Source organism: Coptis chinensis, chromosome 9, assembly GCF_015680905.1.
Source record: "Coptis chinensis isolate HL-2020 chromosome 9, ASM1568090v1, whole genome shotgun sequence".
NCBI classification, from domain to species: Eukaryota; Viridiplantae; Streptophyta; class Magnoliopsida; order Ranunculales; family Ranunculaceae; genus Coptis; species Coptis chinensis.
Window position 1 is genome coordinate 68,607,152 of NC_141464.1, and position 17,378 is coordinate 68,624,529.

Here is a 17,378-nt window from a genome sequence, read left to right on the forward strand (position 1 = left end):
TTGGATGATTGATTAACAAACCAAATGACTCAGCTTTTGGAGGGTATGTCCCATTCTTCCAATTCAATACCTACGGTTGCATATTACCTATTTATCTAAGATTTGGATATTGGTTTCAGTGCATAACGTTACATAGATGTTTTTGATGCACTAACATTTTATCTTTTGTCATTTGCAACGTGCACTTGCTAGGATGAGTGGCTCAAAGTACATGTGATTTGGAGCTATACTTATAAATTTATTGCTTACGTATGTCTGGAAATCAAATAGGCATGGAGTTCCATTTAATTCAAATTTTAAACGGATGCCAATGTGTCTGCGCAGGCATAATGTCAATTGTAAGTGTGCTCACCCAAATTATGTTTACACTCATCCTTACGTTTTGTTTGACATCGCATGCATAGCACGTGCATCTTGCTAGTATATATTAATTAACACACCTATCGCGAGACATTAAAGTGAATTCTAATCACTCATTGCACCGCCATGGGATGAAATCCCATCCGTGGGTCATCTAGCTAGACCTCCTTGTTATGTTATATATATTGCGATTGTGTCGTGACTTAATTTGCTAAAATTTTGTGAGGTGAAAATGATGTCCAAGCATGTAACTTAGGGGTGGGCAATGGGCTGGGTCGGGCTAGCCCGGCCCTAAACATTTAAAGCCCTTCATATATTAAGGTCGGATCGGCCCAATTTTAAAGTCAGCATAGGGTCGGGTCGGGCCGGGTCACAAGTCTAAATCTCATGCCCTGACCCTATCCTAAGCCCTCTTTAAAGGCTTTAAGGCCGGGCCTATATATTTTCTTCTTTTTACTACATCAGTTTTAAAACTCATTTATATTACAAAAATGTATAATGATCTACAAACTCAAAGTCCCACCAATCTAGTAATAATTCTGGATAAGTCCAACAATTTAAAATGCACATCCACAATCTAATGAACTGAAGTACATCGAGAGTTCGGAATTTATTCTTCTTTATACTCAAACCTCACTAAAATTACATTTAACATTGAAATACATAGACAAATAATTATATTATTGTTTTAAAGGAAGAAGTAATAGATATAAAGAAGAAACAGAATAGCTTTGGTTAAGGGCTAGGGAAGTTGTTAAACTGTTTCCAATATCATAAATTGTTTCCATAATAGATTCAAACAAATATAATATTACATTTCTTCTAAATTAAAAGTGATTCAAGTTTTGTATGTGGAAATGAAAATATTGGATTTTGAACAAGTGATGGAGAAAGGTTTGAGACTACAAATACCATTTTTCTGACAAAGGTTGTTTTTTTGTTTCTATGTTACAAATGTCTGCTTTGTATTTCACTTTAATGGTGTGAAAATAAACCTTTAGTTCTAGACTTAGCTTGGATGTGAATAAAAATATAATTTATAAGAAGTAAGTGGGGAAAAAAAATAAGAATAATAAGTTCTAGACTTTGACTTGATGATCAAAGGAATAAAGTCTTATTTTTTATTAAGCTAGTGCTCATTGTTCTTTATGGCTGCTAAGTTGACAAGTTTTTGTTATATAAGACAAGTTATTGGAAGTATCATTGGGTGTAAGTGATAAATTACAAAGGACAATGTTATTTTAATTGAAAATATTTAACAAAGAGTTGGACAATTATGGTATGTGTATTTATAGTGAAAGTGTGAAATAGGACCGGTTAGGGCTTGGTTAGGGTCGGGCTAATAAGGGCTGAAATAGGGTCGGGCCTATGTTTTAGAACCTTAGCCCTAACCCTGCCCTAGAAGGCATTAGGGTCGGGCCGGCCCTGCCCTAAACTCTGTGAGGGCTTTAGTTGTGAGGGCTTTATAGGGCTAAGAGTCGGGTCGGTCAGGGCCGGGTTAGGGTCTCAGGGCCAAATTCCCACCCCTATTGTAACTACCGTTCTTCTCCTTGTGTTCTTACTATTCTCCTTCAATGGTATGGTGGTATTTTGCAAATTGTTTATCTGTTTTCCATTTTGTTGGTTTAGAGTTTAGTCTCTTTAGAGTATCATCAATGCGCTGCTATTTTTTATTGCCAATGTGACAGGTAACAATTTTTATAGTAATTTCGTTCACCAATGCGCTGCCAAACACTTGTTTCTAACTCAACAATTATTAAATTCTCAACCATAATATTCAAAAATTTAGCAGCCACTCGCACGGGTCAACTTTAGCCGTCCAGATGGTGGACGGGTCAAGTTTTTCCATCCATAAATTTTGGCATTTTTTTTAATAAAAAAATAAAACAGCTGTAATAAAAAAAATCATCATTATTTTTTGAATTTTTTGAACGGGTCAAGTTTTGTCGTTTCAATGTTTTGATTTTTTTTTAGTAAAAAAAATTAGAGACAGACGGGACAATTATTCATGTTTGAATGTTTTTTTTTTTAATAAAAATATTGAAATGCACTAGACAAATTCTGTCGTCCGAAATAAAAACAAAAAATATGGAAAAAATGCGTTGGTACATAAACTAATTTTAGCAATTTTGACCGAGCTAAATGCTGAAAACCAACTTCTCTTATTGTCTACAACTAATGTATAAACTACCATTGCCTCACCAATTTTATAACATTGATTTCGAAATAAACTATAGGAAAGGAAGCGGAAGCAGAAGAAAGTTCTGATTGAAGATTTATTGGACCATGCACAAACCGAGCCCAGTGTCAAAAGATGCGCAACTCTTCAACTGCTCTTTGTGAACCGTACATGGGTCCGCCTCAATGTTGTTGTCTTCTCTAAGTCTTAATGCATTGTAACAGTGAATTCATGATTCTGATCAATTATGTACTTATTAGACTGAAATAATCAAAATATTTCCGTCCTGGGAATTTTTTTTATCAATTGCTTGTCTCAACTTCTGCATCCTTTTATTTTTCTGGAATATAAGTGCCCAAGACTCACTCACCCAAGTCACGCAGTCCCCAAAATATTTTCCGAAATTTTGAGATATATCACAAAATCTCGACGAGAAATATGGACCGGCCGTTTTCTTAAAAAGAGTGGTTGAACAGGTCCACCAACGTGAATTGTATTACTTTCGAACTATAAAAACTGCTGATGCCTAGAAACTAGACTCTACACGTGTAAGGACTAGCTTTGATTTGTGTGTGCTTCTGATCCATGGCCCCACCAGTTTAACCAGTAAACTAAATAAAACCTCGCCAGCAATTTTTTTTTTTTTTTTATTCGATAAACCATACTTTTTTTTTCATGAACTATTACAACTAGGGGTGTATGGTTACCCAATTACCCGAATCCGAACCGGAACCGGAATTATTTATAGTGGGTCTAGATTCTAAAATATTAAACCCATTTAAAATGGGTCTTTAAGAACCGACCCGATAAAAAACCGAAACCGCTAGAACTGAATAGTAAAAAACCGATGGATACCCGAACCAAAATCGGAACCGATTAGTTTGATTTTGATATATAGAATTTAGTATTATATTACACTAAATAAAAACAAACACAAATATTATTATTATATATAGTATTATATATAGTCTATATTTGTTAGGTGTAAAATTATACTAAATATATATAACATTTAGCATAATAAATTAATAGTGAATGTGTGTTATTAAATGCATATTTTATAATATTACATTAAATATGTGTATTATAAATATTAATAATAACGTTTACGTGTCTACGTCTATACGTATACTATGAATTAACTTATATGCACTATCTATATTAACTAATGCATGAACGTGTACGTGCTTGATATATTACATGTATATATATTAGATAACGAATACATATAATGCTAACTAACAATTGTGGTACATGAAAGTAACTCGGTCAGTGTCGTAATTGTGTCGATCGGCACCTCTTCAATCCTGATTTACCCTGCTATGGACAAATCTCAATTAGGATATGAATTGTAGGGTTAGAAGCTTGGCTCAAGCTTATCTAATAGATATGAGGCTTTTAATAATAATAATAATAATAACAACTTGTACGCTGAATGAAGTAAACCGTGGCACACGTGAAATCAGATTGCATTGAACAAATCATTCTGCCTAAGCCTGCAATTTCAACCATTGAAATTGAATTCCAATGAGTCTAGTGGATTAATTGCACATACCTCGAGATATTGCTTTCTTCTTAACTCCATTGAGATCCTGAATTAATAGTCATTTGGATCTTCCTCCAGCAAATATTGTCAAACCTGTAAGCAAATTACCAAATCTTATTTTGAACCTCATGCATTTGAGTACCCAGGCATATGACGAATAAGGGATTTGAAGTAAAATTGCAATTAGATATATGAAATATGCTGAAATTCGAAAAGATCAAATGTTTAAATGATGATGACGAAAATATTAAGACTTACAAATGAGTTTCAATGCCCTCGATGACTTCTTTCTTCTGGACCAAACCGTAGAGATTGTTTTAGGGATAGACCTGAAAATTTTCAATCCAACAATTATCTTATTTAGTTAGTCCAATGCGTAACTAAGAACGATGAAAGACAGATTAAGGGAGAAAAACAAATCTTACCTCCACATTTGCCATGGATAACTTGTCAAGGTCGTTAAAGGCCCCTTTGGTGATTGTTTGAGCAATTTTAGTCCCAAATTTTATCGATTCTTGAGAGACGGGCGTAAGAACCGTGAATGTAGAAGATCGGATAAAATCAATATCGCTAGAACTGAAATGTAAAGTTGTGAGAATCAGAAAAAGATATGCATTTCATATCACAAAGATCAAATTGAACGGGTACCTCACCCCTTTGTGCAGCCAAATGAACTAAATGTTCTCTTTACAGAAAATATGGCTTTCTGTTGGCGTTCAGGTCCTGTGGTATTGATATTAGAACAAAGTGAATTGGCTATATCAATTGGGAGAGATAGATGTAGAAGAAGTGGGGTTTTGCAGAAAATGCAGACCGAATTTTGTTGGTAAAAAAATGATGAGAAACAGTAGAGATGGGAGAGAAGGGAGAAGAGACGGTTCGTATTAGCTGATTAAATAAAACTCTTATTAAATAACCCAATTATTACTAATAATTAATAAATGGCATTTATAGTAATGCGTACAATTGAGCATTGCGTGGATTTGGTTTTAGAATATATTCCCACATGAAAAGACTAATTGGCCCTATTTAAAGGTGTTAAGCAATTATTTTATTTAAGGACAATATTGGTACTGAAAATTTATAAACACATCAAAAGACAAAATAGTCCTCATTAATAAATAGGTAGGCATATGATTTCATTATTCATCAAGGGTATTATGCGTTAGAAAAAGTCCCGGATGAATTTAAGAGGCCACGATCATTATAGCCTATACTAGTAGTAGAGATATGACGCATTACGTATAGTATAATATACATATGTTCGATTTAAAATATATACATATAATATATGAGAATGTATTTAAAATTTTTAGATAACTTTCAAATATTATTATTGAATTTAGGACCATTACTTCTTATGATAGGACAAAAAAATCGATGACAAGTATTATAGTCGCCGTAAACCAACTTTTATATCGGTTATATAACTAAAAAAAATAATTTTAGCAATAAAAATGTATAACCCGATAAGGAACCGAAACTGGAACCGGAACCGACTTAATTAATGGGTATGAGTCCGGGTTTTCAAAATATAAGAAAAAACCCAAAAGAACCGAACCTGATAAAAACCGCTAAAAATAGACCCAGAACTGAAACCGGTAAAAACTGACCCAGAACCAACCCATGAACACCCCTAATTACAACAAGCAAATAAGTCAAAGTAGATTACAGGGAACATATACATTAAAAGTGAACCCAAGTAAACTTCTCCTAATAGCATCATCACCAATCTGCCACCATCAAGCTTGAAATGCACTACCTGTATCCACCTTGCAACCAGCACTCTCATCCCTCCAATGCACAAAAGTCCAACTTGTATCTTCCTAAACAAAGACCCAAAGGTCACAAACCAAGACTCGAAGGTCCAAATCGTCAAATTAACACTTCCAAAAGGAAGTGTCCCACCAAGCGCACTACTGGTGGTGGCTTGACATTAATCCTTACCGAGGTATCTATACACTAAATACACCATGGCGTTAGGAGTGGAGGAGACAAAACCTGAGATTTGAACAGTAGAAAATGATAGGGGTAACTCAGCAAACACAGCCCATACATAACCTGCTTCCAATGACGAAAATGAAAAATCAAACTCATGGGAGTTGACTTCAAACCGTTGCAAACAGTACCATATCTGTTATGACCTAATTTCCTCACCTAGTTTTTTCTCCCCCTTCTTATAGGTTTTTCCTTCTCTCTTATACCCGGTCCTCCGCACTCTATGGTTAACCCTTGATCTTGCTTTCATCCATCCCCTTTCCTACTCCCACGTGTCCTCTACTATATAGTCCGTACAGATCCACCGCTATACTCGATCCTCCGCACTCTATGGTTTTGTGCATACTCCTCCTCTTTTGACTTCGTCTTAATAGCCCATTATTTCTTCCGGACTTACAAAGCCCCATCAGGTTCTCCGAACCTATGAAGCCTATTGGGTTCAAACTAGACCGAAACAGTTGCCCCCTCTTGGGGCCGCGGACTATAAGTCTGCGGTGCCAAGAACTCGTCCTCTGTAAGAATAGATGTGGTGTAGAGGAATCTACGCTTGATTTTATTCCTCTCGATCGACTTTATGATTTTTGTTCAGAGGACATGAGCTTATCATTTATGTTTTCTAGAAGAACTGCTAAATGATCATCCTTTCTAAGAAAACCACATCGCAAAGCAATGAAGAAGTATTCCAACGAAAATTAGTGGACTTTAATCCCTACATACAGTACCCCTGATATCTTTTTAGGTAAGCCCTTGCAGCGCGGTATGGCCAATGGAGCAGTATAAGACTAGAGTTGGGGTGATAGTGTGCGCACCAGTCCCAGTACTACTACTACTAGTGTATAAAATTTATGTAGTTTGGCGTATAGAATCACCTATTTTACCACTGTTTAATTTGAAGTCAACAACATCCAAAAAAAAAACTTCAGAATATTTTGACCCTCAAGTACCCTCCCATAGATATCTGAGCCAATGCCTGACACGTATTATGTCTTTGTTTCCGTTGGTTAAACCCTTGTCCCTCAAGGATTTCGAACCCTCTTCTTTCTTTGGTCAAATTTCCCTTTTTAAACTTTCCTCACTCTATCTCTGTCTCTTCTCTTCATTCCCTTGATTTTCTTCCACTCTTTCCCAAAGGATGTCTTCTCCCTCATTCCAGTTCTGATCCATTTCCTGGTGAGTTTTACTTTCTCTTCTCTTTACTCTTTTCTTTTATCAATTCCTTTTGCTTTCTTTAGTTACTCATTTTATTTTAGACTATCTCTCCACTTTGTCTCCGTCGCTCCGCAAGTTCCGGTGTGCCACTTGCTCTCCTCTATCCCCATAATTTTCTTACTCTCTGCTCCAATGTCTTCTGAAACTTCTATGGAGATAACCTCCATTGCCTCTGACCAATCTTCTGAAGACCGCGCTGCTGCCGCTCTGAACTTGACTGCCCTCTCTCGGCTTCCCGATCTTGAGGCCGTTAGACTTGCATATGGCATCCCAACTGATGTTGGGGTTGAGTTAGTTCCCGATTTAGGTCTCTTTCCCCATTTGGCTGAACCCAAAGAGGGTGCGCTGGTAGCATCTGTCGGCCAAATTGCGGCTGGTCTTCGAGTTCCGCTCACCAACTTGGATCGTGAAGTTTTTAATCATTACCGTATAGCTCCGTGTCAAACAACTGGAAATTTCTAGAGGGTCTTGTATGCGTCCAATTACTATAACAGCACACATCGCGACCAAATTACCGTTCACGATCTTTCCACCAACTTCTACCTTAAACGGACTACCAAGGCCAGGGGGTTTGGTTACCACTACTTTTGTACTCGTAATGGCAAGAAACCCTTCGTATTGAATCTCCCTCATTCATACAAAGGTTGGGAATTCTTTCCCGTTTACTTGACTGGGAATTGGGAGTATGCCGAATCCCATCCCATTGAGCCGCTGCGATATCCTAAATTCTGCCGATGGTGAGTATATGTCCTATTCATGGTCCCTGTGCTTTTCGAGTCCTTATATGTCACCAGATACAATAGCCTGTGTTAGTATACTATTTGTTCAATCTACCTATTATATTCTAACCTATACCCACTATCATATGGTTTGTTGTTTGGAGTACAACCATATTATGTATCCTATGCGCTGCTTTATATATGCAATGTGTGGTGCACTAGTGCATGTCCCGATCCACTTAGTACTGCTAGGTGTTATTTATCTGTGTTGGCTGCATCGAAACATCCACTACCAAATAAAATATTTTACTTAATTAACCATCCTCTATTTTACACATTCACCATACCTTCATTTGAATTCCAAAGGCGTACAACGTACCATACAGTTTTATACTACATGTTTCACTTTTTAATTATGACTACCAGCGAAGCATTTGAAGAATTTACACAATTTCCTTTCAATATGTACTCTGCATTTTGCTCTTGGCTAAGAAATATCCAGGACCAGCAAAGTGAACTCAAGGGTAAATAGCAACATGCTGGGATTGTCATCCATATTGGCCAAGTAATATCAGAACCCATATATTTTTGTTTTTCTCCTACTGAACTCTAAGAACCGATCAAAAAATTCCAGTTGTTGCATGACCAAACACAACAAAGCAACCGGAAAAAATAAACGAAATGATGGAAGAAAAGGAACTTACCGTAAACAAGAAAAGACGTTGTTATTATCCATATGGTTCCTTGAAGTATCCTTCAGGCCGAGGCCACTGATATGATAGTACACCATAGTACATTAGGTGGTAAAATTTAAGCACATGGCTAGCCGATATAACAGTCTTCAGCAGGCTGAGTCATGCAGGAACATCTCACTTTTAAATGTAATATACTTCAAAGGTACTTTTTCTTCCCTGACTTGTGATAGATAATTGATCTCTTGCACTGAGGACTTGGATTTAAACTATGAGTACACGGGGGGACTTGGGCCTACAAGTAGACATTACTCACACATATGCCCCCATAGTGTAGGACATTCATAGTTGGGAGAACTGTACTTAGGTTGGATTGATCTTGGACTTGCTGTGGGGCCTAAAAATAAACCTACGAATCCTAAATTGAAGTGTTACTACTGATTGTATTCTCGCTAATCATCGTCAACTTGATGCAACCTCTACTGTCTGCTTTCAGTTCCATTTGTTATCTAATACTTATTCCTTTTCAGGTTTAGATTGGTTCACCGACTCGAAGACTCACCCTGGGGCCGTTTATCCGCTCTTGCAAAGCATCCGCGATCTGGGCAAAGATCAATATCACGTTCTTGGTTTGGATTCCGATACCATTTATCCTGTACTGTCCCACCCCTCTTTTTACAACATAAACGATCACGTCCATCCCCTATATCGAACCCCGTTGCCCCCAAAGTCTTCCAAGATTTCCGTAAATAAGGCCCGAAAGAAAATAGGTCCTCCCATTTCCCGTTTGAAAGTTAAACCGTCTCATTCCTGCCAATCGCACCCTTCTGTTCCTACTCGCGACAGCTCTCTAACCACCAACTTTCCTTCAATCAGTGACAGGGAAGGATCCTCCAGACCTCCAATGAAGTTTCCCCCAGCTCCAAAATTGTTTCCCGATCGAGATTTCTCTGATGATGATGCGCCTGATCCCCGTGTCTCAAATGGCCCCCAAAAGAAACGTAGGTCTGCGGACCCCCATGCCCCCAGTTCTCTGCTCCCCAACGCCCTTCCTAAAACATCTGGCGACGAACGTGGGAAGCGAAAGTGAGAGCTGAGAATGTCTCGACCCCTTTCTCTGGATTACGAGGAGACGCCCGACCTCTGCTGGATTCAAATACTTTAAACTCTTTTGTGGCTCTTTCCATGTTCCAGGGTGCTCACCTTCCCTTGGATCTTGACTACTCCCGAGAAGATACTTTACCTTCACACGCTTCCTTTTTGTCAGAGCCTAGAACGGGTACACTCTTCCCCTTATCTTACATTTTGTTATGCAGCAGGTTCTCCATTTTATTGAATATCCATTAGTGTGATGTAAAATGGGGCCAAGACAACAACCCTACTTGAGTTCATTTGGAGGAGTTTCTGGCCAAGGCATTTTTGTTACATGGCAACTATTTGCCTCTTTACTAGGACTCGCTTGTATCACGACACCATAGAAATACGTTCTTTCCCTGTTGTAACATGCTTGGTGACAGTCATTTTACCTCATTCAAATTAAAACATTCCGGAGTAACTCCATTTGCCTTTTCCTTGCAGATGACTCTGGATGCTCTGCGCATATTTCGGGAGCTCAACGACGCTTGAAGCGAAAATGAAAAGATGGTGGTGGAACTCCAGGGGTTCGCGACCCTACCAGGTCTGCGGTCCAAATATGATGAGGTATGCGGGCAACTCAAAGATGCACATGCTGAGATCGATACTTTAAAGTCCAATCTCGACGCTCTGGGAAAATCCCAAGCCGCGGACTTGAAGAAACGAGTGGCTGAGAAAGAAAAAGAACTCCACAACTGCTTTATCGGTGAAATTTCCAAACTTCAAACTCAGTATCAGCGTGAAGCCCTGGAATACGTGGAGCAGATGAAAGGCCGAAAGACGGCTCGTGTGGGCAGAACTTCATCCACTCCCGAAGTTGCTACTGGAGAAACTTCCTTGGCAATTGTTCGCCACCTTGTCCCCGAAGATCAGCCACTTACTCCTTTTAGGCAACCGGACTCTCAATGGTTTTGAGACCAAGAAGACGTTCTTTGTGGATCCCCTTAACGTCACCGAAAAGACTATTGAGGAAGAATCACCTCCCGGGGCTGTAGACGATGCTCTAGTTGTGGAGTAATTTCACTACCTCCCGGGCCATAGACGATATTTGTTTAAGACTTGTTGTTTATTTTGCTTGTCCCGCATATCGGCCCTAGTGGATTTCCTGGTATCCCAGGCACTATCGGTTTTATCATGAGTTTTTAGCGAACCTATGATAATGGGGTAACTTTCAGAAGAACCGAAAGATGGTTTTAACAGTACCGTGTGTCACTATCAAAAGATGAAGGAGACAAATGCTTTGAGTAAAGAGAGTAAATCGGTGTGATGAGTGATCTTCCTCTATTTATACTTTTGATTATTACTTCTTCAAAAGTCTTTTTCCTTGTTGATGGATGGTCAAAGAATGAGATTAATTTGTCTGTCAAAACTTTCTTGGTGTCAGGGGAAGAGAAATGAAAGCTATATCTCAAGCTATCCTCTCTGCAGTCTCCCTTTGGTCATCATGCATTTGTAAGGGGACATTAAGTTTTACCTTTGACCATAGGAGCGCCACATGGAGTCATCCAGCACTCCAGCCCATCTTTCCTTGACCAGAAGACAACATCCGACTCATACCATTCGGGGATATTCTATAGTACCGCGGTAGCTGTTATTAATATTACAATCCACCTTTGCCCCCTAGTACTGCGGCAATTCTGTGATACAGAATGACGGTGTACTATTTCCATATAATTTCATTTATTCATATCTTTTGTCCAATATAATGCGATCAAGCTGTATACTTGTTTATCCTGATTGTGTTTCTAAGTTACGTTTCTAAGTTACGAGTCCTGTCTAGCCTTCCGTTTTGATTCGGACCGGCACACTATGCCTAGTACGGGGACAACTACTATCTGCCCCCAGCTTTGATTCGGATTGGCCTACCATGCCTAATCCAGGGACAACTAATATCTGCCCCCAGTTTTGATTCGGATTGGCGCACCATGCCTAATCCGGGGACAACTAATATCTGCCCCCAGTTTTGATTCGGATTGGCGCACCATGCCTAATCCGGGGACAACTAATATCTGCTCCCAGTTTTGATTCGGATTGGCGCACCATGCCTAATCCGGGGACAACTAATATCTAATATTCGGATTGGCTGCCCGGGACAACTAATATCTGCCCCGGTTTTGATTCGGATTGGCGCACCATGCCTAATCCGGGGACAACTAATATCTGCCCCGGTTTTGATTTTGGCATACCATGCCTAATCGGGATTGCCCCGCGGATTGGCATGCCATGCCTCCGGGGGACAACTAATATCTGCCCCCAGTTTTGATTCGGATTGGCGTACCATGCCTAATCCGGGACAACTAATATCTGCCCCGTTTTGATTCGGATCTGCCCCTAATCTTTTTCTGACTTTGATTCGGACTGGCGTACCATACCAAGTCCAGGGACGACTATTATTCGCCCCTTATAAAAACATAATCAAAATAATATCATTTTTCTCATACACTATATGACTTTTCCGATAATCACCATTAAACATCCTATATATATCGATGTATCTTGATACTATGTACATGTCCAGGTCACAGACTTCTTTTAAAGAGGAGGTACTACCATCCATTACATATAAAATTTTTTCAACATCCTTATGTTCCACAATTTGTCTATCTCTTCTCCATTGTTTCTTTTGAGTTTATAAGTCCCATTTGGCCCTACGCCGATGACATGATACGGTCCTTCCCAGTTCGCCCCCAGTTTTCCTTCGTTAGGCTCTGTAGAACCCATCCTTACCCTTCTTAACACCATGTCTCCTACCTTGAAGGCTCTCTCTTTTGTACCTTTGTTGTACTGGCCCTCAATCCTCCCCAGGTGATAATTTATCAATTTCATTCGCGCATCGGCTCTTACTTCCTCGGCTAATACTAAGTCTGCACTGATTATCTTTTCATTGAGGCCAGATTCTACTGCTTTAGACTTAGTAGTCGTAGCCACCATCTCGGGCGGTATCACTGCTTCCATTCCATATGATAATTAATGCAAAAGGGGATTCCTCTGTTGAACTCCGCGGAGTTGTTCTGTAAGCCCAGAGTACACTGTTCAGCTCATCTGCCCATTTCCCCTTTTTGTCTTCCAATTTGCGCTTCATGCTATCTAGAATGCATTTGTTAGACGCTTCCGCTTGCCCATTACCTTCTGGGTTGTCTGGTGTCGAGAATCCTTGTTTGACCCCATATGATTGCAAGAATGCCTTGACCTTTGATCCACGAAACTGTGGCCCATTGTCCGCAATAATTTTGTATGGTAAGCCAAACCTGCAAATTATGTTTTCCCATATGAACTTTATCACCTGGACTTCCTTTATCTGTTAGAGGGCTACTGCTTCTACCCATTTTGTGAAGTAATCAGTGGCGACTAACATGAATTGTCGCTTCCCTGGTGCTAATGGCAGTGTTCCAACAATGTCCATCCCCCACATTGCAAAGGGCCATGGGCTGAAGATGTTGTGCAGGGGTTCAGCCGGAGCGAAAATCAGCCTAGCATGTCTTTGGCATTTGCTGCATTTTTATAAACACATCAAAAGACAAAATAGTCCTCATTAATAAATAGGTAGGCATATGATTTTATTATTCATCAAGGGTATTATGCATCAGAAAAAGTCCCGGATGAATTTAAGAGGCCACGATCATTATAGGCTATACTAGTAGTAGAGATATGACGCATTACGTATAGTATAATATACATATGTTTGATTTAAAATATATATACATATAATATATGAAAATGTATTTAAAATTTTTAGATAACTTTCAAATATTATTATTGAATTTAGGACCATTACTTCTTATGATAGGACAAAAAAATTAATGACAAGTATTATAGTCGCCGTAAACCAACTTTTATATCGGTTATATAACTAAAAATAATAATTTTAGCAATAAAAATGTATAGCCCGATAAGGAACCGAAAATGGAACCGGAACCGACTTAATTAATGGGTATGAGTCCGGGTTTTCAAAATATAAGAAAAAACCCAAAAAAACCGAACCTGATAAAAACCGCTAAAAATAGACCCAAAACCGAAACCGGTAAAAACCGACCCAGAACCAACCCATGAACACCCCTAATTACAACAAGCAAATAAGTCAAAGCAGATTACAGGGAACATATACATTAAAAGTGAACCCAAGTAAACTTCTCCTAATAGCATCATCTCCAATCTGCCACCATCAAGCTTGAAATGCACTACCTGTATCCACCTTGCAACAAGCACTCTCATCCCTCCAATGCACAAAAGTCCAACCTGTATCTTCCTAAACAAAGACCCAAAGGTCACAAACCAAGACTCGAAGGTCCAAATCGTCAAATTAACACTTCCAAAAGGAAGTGTCCCACCAAGTGCACTACTGGTGGGGTGGCTTGACATTAATCTTTACCGAGGTATCTATACACTAAATACACCATGTCGTTAGGAGTGGAGGAGACAAAACCTGAGATTTGAACAGTAGAAAATGATAGGGGTAACTCAGCAAACACAACCCATACATAACCTGCTTCCAATGACGAAAATGAAAAATCAAACTCATGGGAGTTGACTTCAAACCGTTGCAAACAGTACCATATCTGAACCACCAAAAGCCAGAGCTATTCAAACCATATGAGAGATCCAGAAGGAGAAGAGTTGTGTGAGCAAAACTCTTTACTAAATCTCTCAAAAAATTGTTAGAACAATAGATCTAGGATTGCAAACTAAAGAAAATTAAAGAAAAAGATAAAAGGAGGAGTCTTTCTTTTTCTTCTTCTTCTTCAGAGATCTAGCAAAAACAAGTCACCGGATTGATATTTGGGCGTGGACATAAAATAGAGAAAGATTGAGGGTGTAGGGTGGTGAGGAGATTGCAATACCCCGCAGGAGAGGGAGGCTACTATACCTGCAGGAGAGAGAGAAGGGTGAAGAGAGGCTTTATCCCTCAGAAAAGAGGGAGACAGCCATTAGAGCCGTTGGAGGTAATTGTTACAATAAATTTTAGCCCAAACTCATATCCTCGACAGCAAACTCAAACTCATATCCTTCCACCATTATAATCAGCTATATCTTCTCTTTTACTTATTTTCTAATAACACATAATTTTGTCTCCATTTTTTGTACAATCTTTACATTATTTAATTATGTATGTCATGTTTAGTGATCAACGAGACCAATCATGAAAAATGGACTTAGATAGACCAAATATTGAAGAGTACTTAACTACTGATTTTATTCACAAGCCTCATGAGAAGCTTCTCTTGTAAGCCCTTCACTTTTATGTGTTTTCAGTTGGAGGACACAATTGGAATTGTACTAATTATTATTATTTTTTAATTTAACCTGATTTAGGCATTATTTATTGAGTTCGTCTACCACGAGGATATCCCTATAGGGACGCCAGCCGAGACCGTTGGATCTGAGATCTAACGGTCCGAAAATAAAAAACAAACCCATATTCTCTCTTTTCTTTTTTGTTTTTGATTTTCGGACCGTTAGATCTCGGATCCAACGGTCTCGAAACACTCATCCCTATAGGGATATCCTTGTGGTAGCCCAGATCTTATTTTTTGGGTAAAGTTGAGGACATTCTTAATTTGACACATTGAGGACTTTCTTAATTATTTGATAATTATTGTATGTTAAGAAAATGTGTGTGTTACCACTTACCAATCAAGATCTGTGTAATAATTTCCGAATTGACAAAACCACATTGTTTTATTACGACTAGTTAAACGCGTGTACCAACATAAATAGTATTTCTTACAAAATCTATTAATATTCCTAATTAGGGTTATTAACTAATAATTATGCGTGTTAATTATGGAGAATAACACACTTGTATATATATTTTATTATTCTTAACAAAATATATTAATAATTATCAACATTTGCCAAAAATATATATTAATTAACACACCTACCGAGACATTAAAGTGAATTCTAATCACTGATCATTGCACCACCGTAGGATGAAATCCCATCCATGGGTCATCTAGACCTCCTCGTTATATTATATAATTGAGATTGTGTTGTGACTTAATTTGCTAAAATTTTGTGAGGTGAAAATGTTGTCCAAACATGTAACTATGGTTCTTCTCCTTGTGTTCTTACTATTCTCCTTCAATGGTATGGTGGTAACTGCAAATTGTTTATCTTTTTTTGTTTTGTTGTTCTAAAGTCTAGTCTCCTTAGTAAGTTATATTGTCAGTAGGAATATAGATACTTTTTGTTACCTTTTTTTTTACAATAAATCCACAAAAGAAATTAAATTAGTTTGTCTTAACACAAAACAATTAGCGCCAAAACCAGCTTATCTCTTATCGTCTACAACTAATGTATAAACTACCATTACCTGCATGCACAGTTTTATAACATTGAATTGGTTTTGAAATGAACTATAGGAAAGGAAGCAGAAGCAAAACCAGATGAAAGTTCTGATTGTAGATTTATTGGACCATGCACAGACCGAGCCCAGTGTCAAAAGATGTGCAACTCTAACGCTGCTACTTGTGAACCGTTCATGGGTCCGCTTCAATGTTGTTGTCTTCTCTAAGTCTTAATGCATTGTAACAGTGACCGCTTACAAATTCATGATTCTGATCACTTATGTACTTTTTTTTTGGTAACTTATGTACGTAAGTGATTCTTATGTACTTTATCACTTAATGTACTTATTAGACTGAAATAATCAAAATATTTCCATCATGGAAATTATTTTATCAATTGTTCGTCTCAATTTCTGCATCTTAAGCATTCCCATTGCAAACAACAATTTTTCACCTCCACATAGGACTATTTCCCCTTTTTGTAATTTTTATGGTGAAAAGCTATGAGTTGTTGTCTAATGCAGAGGTGACTTAAAAATTTGGGATGAAATGTTTCATTCTGTCTGAATGTAAAAAATGAAAAAATATTAAAAAAAAAGGTCGGACGGAATGAAACATCCTGTCCAAAAGAATAAAAAAAGAAAAAACTTAGAGGACTGGAAAAAAATTGAAAAAATTTGGAGGACCGGAAAAAAAAACAAAAAATAGACGCGAGAGATGGAATAAAAGATCCCGTCCAAAGTTTATAACTCAACAGCTAACTCCATAGCAAGTGCTACCCTTATTGTCATTGAGTTACAAACTACTCTCATTGTCACCTTTGTATTGGGCAAGAGTTTTTAGCTCCATAAAAGCATCATCAATGCGTTGTTAAAAAAAATTGTGACACATCAGTTTTTTTTCGTCAATCAAAATAGCTATTTTCGTGTCAAGTACCAACGCATTTTCGACAAATTTTAATTTTGTATTAAAAAAAATTGAAAAAAGTTATGTATGACAAAACTTGTCCCGTCCATTATTTTGGGCCCTACATACAAAATCAAGAAGTTTTAATTTTTTATTAAAAAAAAAGGAAAAAATATTGGACGACAAAATTTGTCCCGTCCCACTTTTGGACGAGACAACTTGTTTTGTGCGAGTCATTTCTATATTCTTGATGAATTTGGTTTCAGATTTGACAATTATTAAAATAAAAACGATGTTTTGACAACGCGTTGGTGACGAAAATTGCCAAATAAATTGTGACAGGAAATC

General features: G+C 37.9%; 1 long non-coding RNA gene across 1 annotated transcript; it reads left to right on the forward strand.

Annotated features, from left to right (window-relative positions):
- Positions 1 to 13,321: 13,321 nt before the first annotated feature.
- LOC147477611 (uncharacterized) lies at positions 13,322 to 16,517 on the forward strand. The gene is made up of 2 exons (XR_015207663.1): positions 13,322 to 14,777; positions 16,200 to 16,517. It is a non-coding gene; the product is annotated as an uncharacterized LOC147477611 (long non-coding RNA).
- Positions 16,518 to 17,378: the final 861 nt, after the last annotated feature.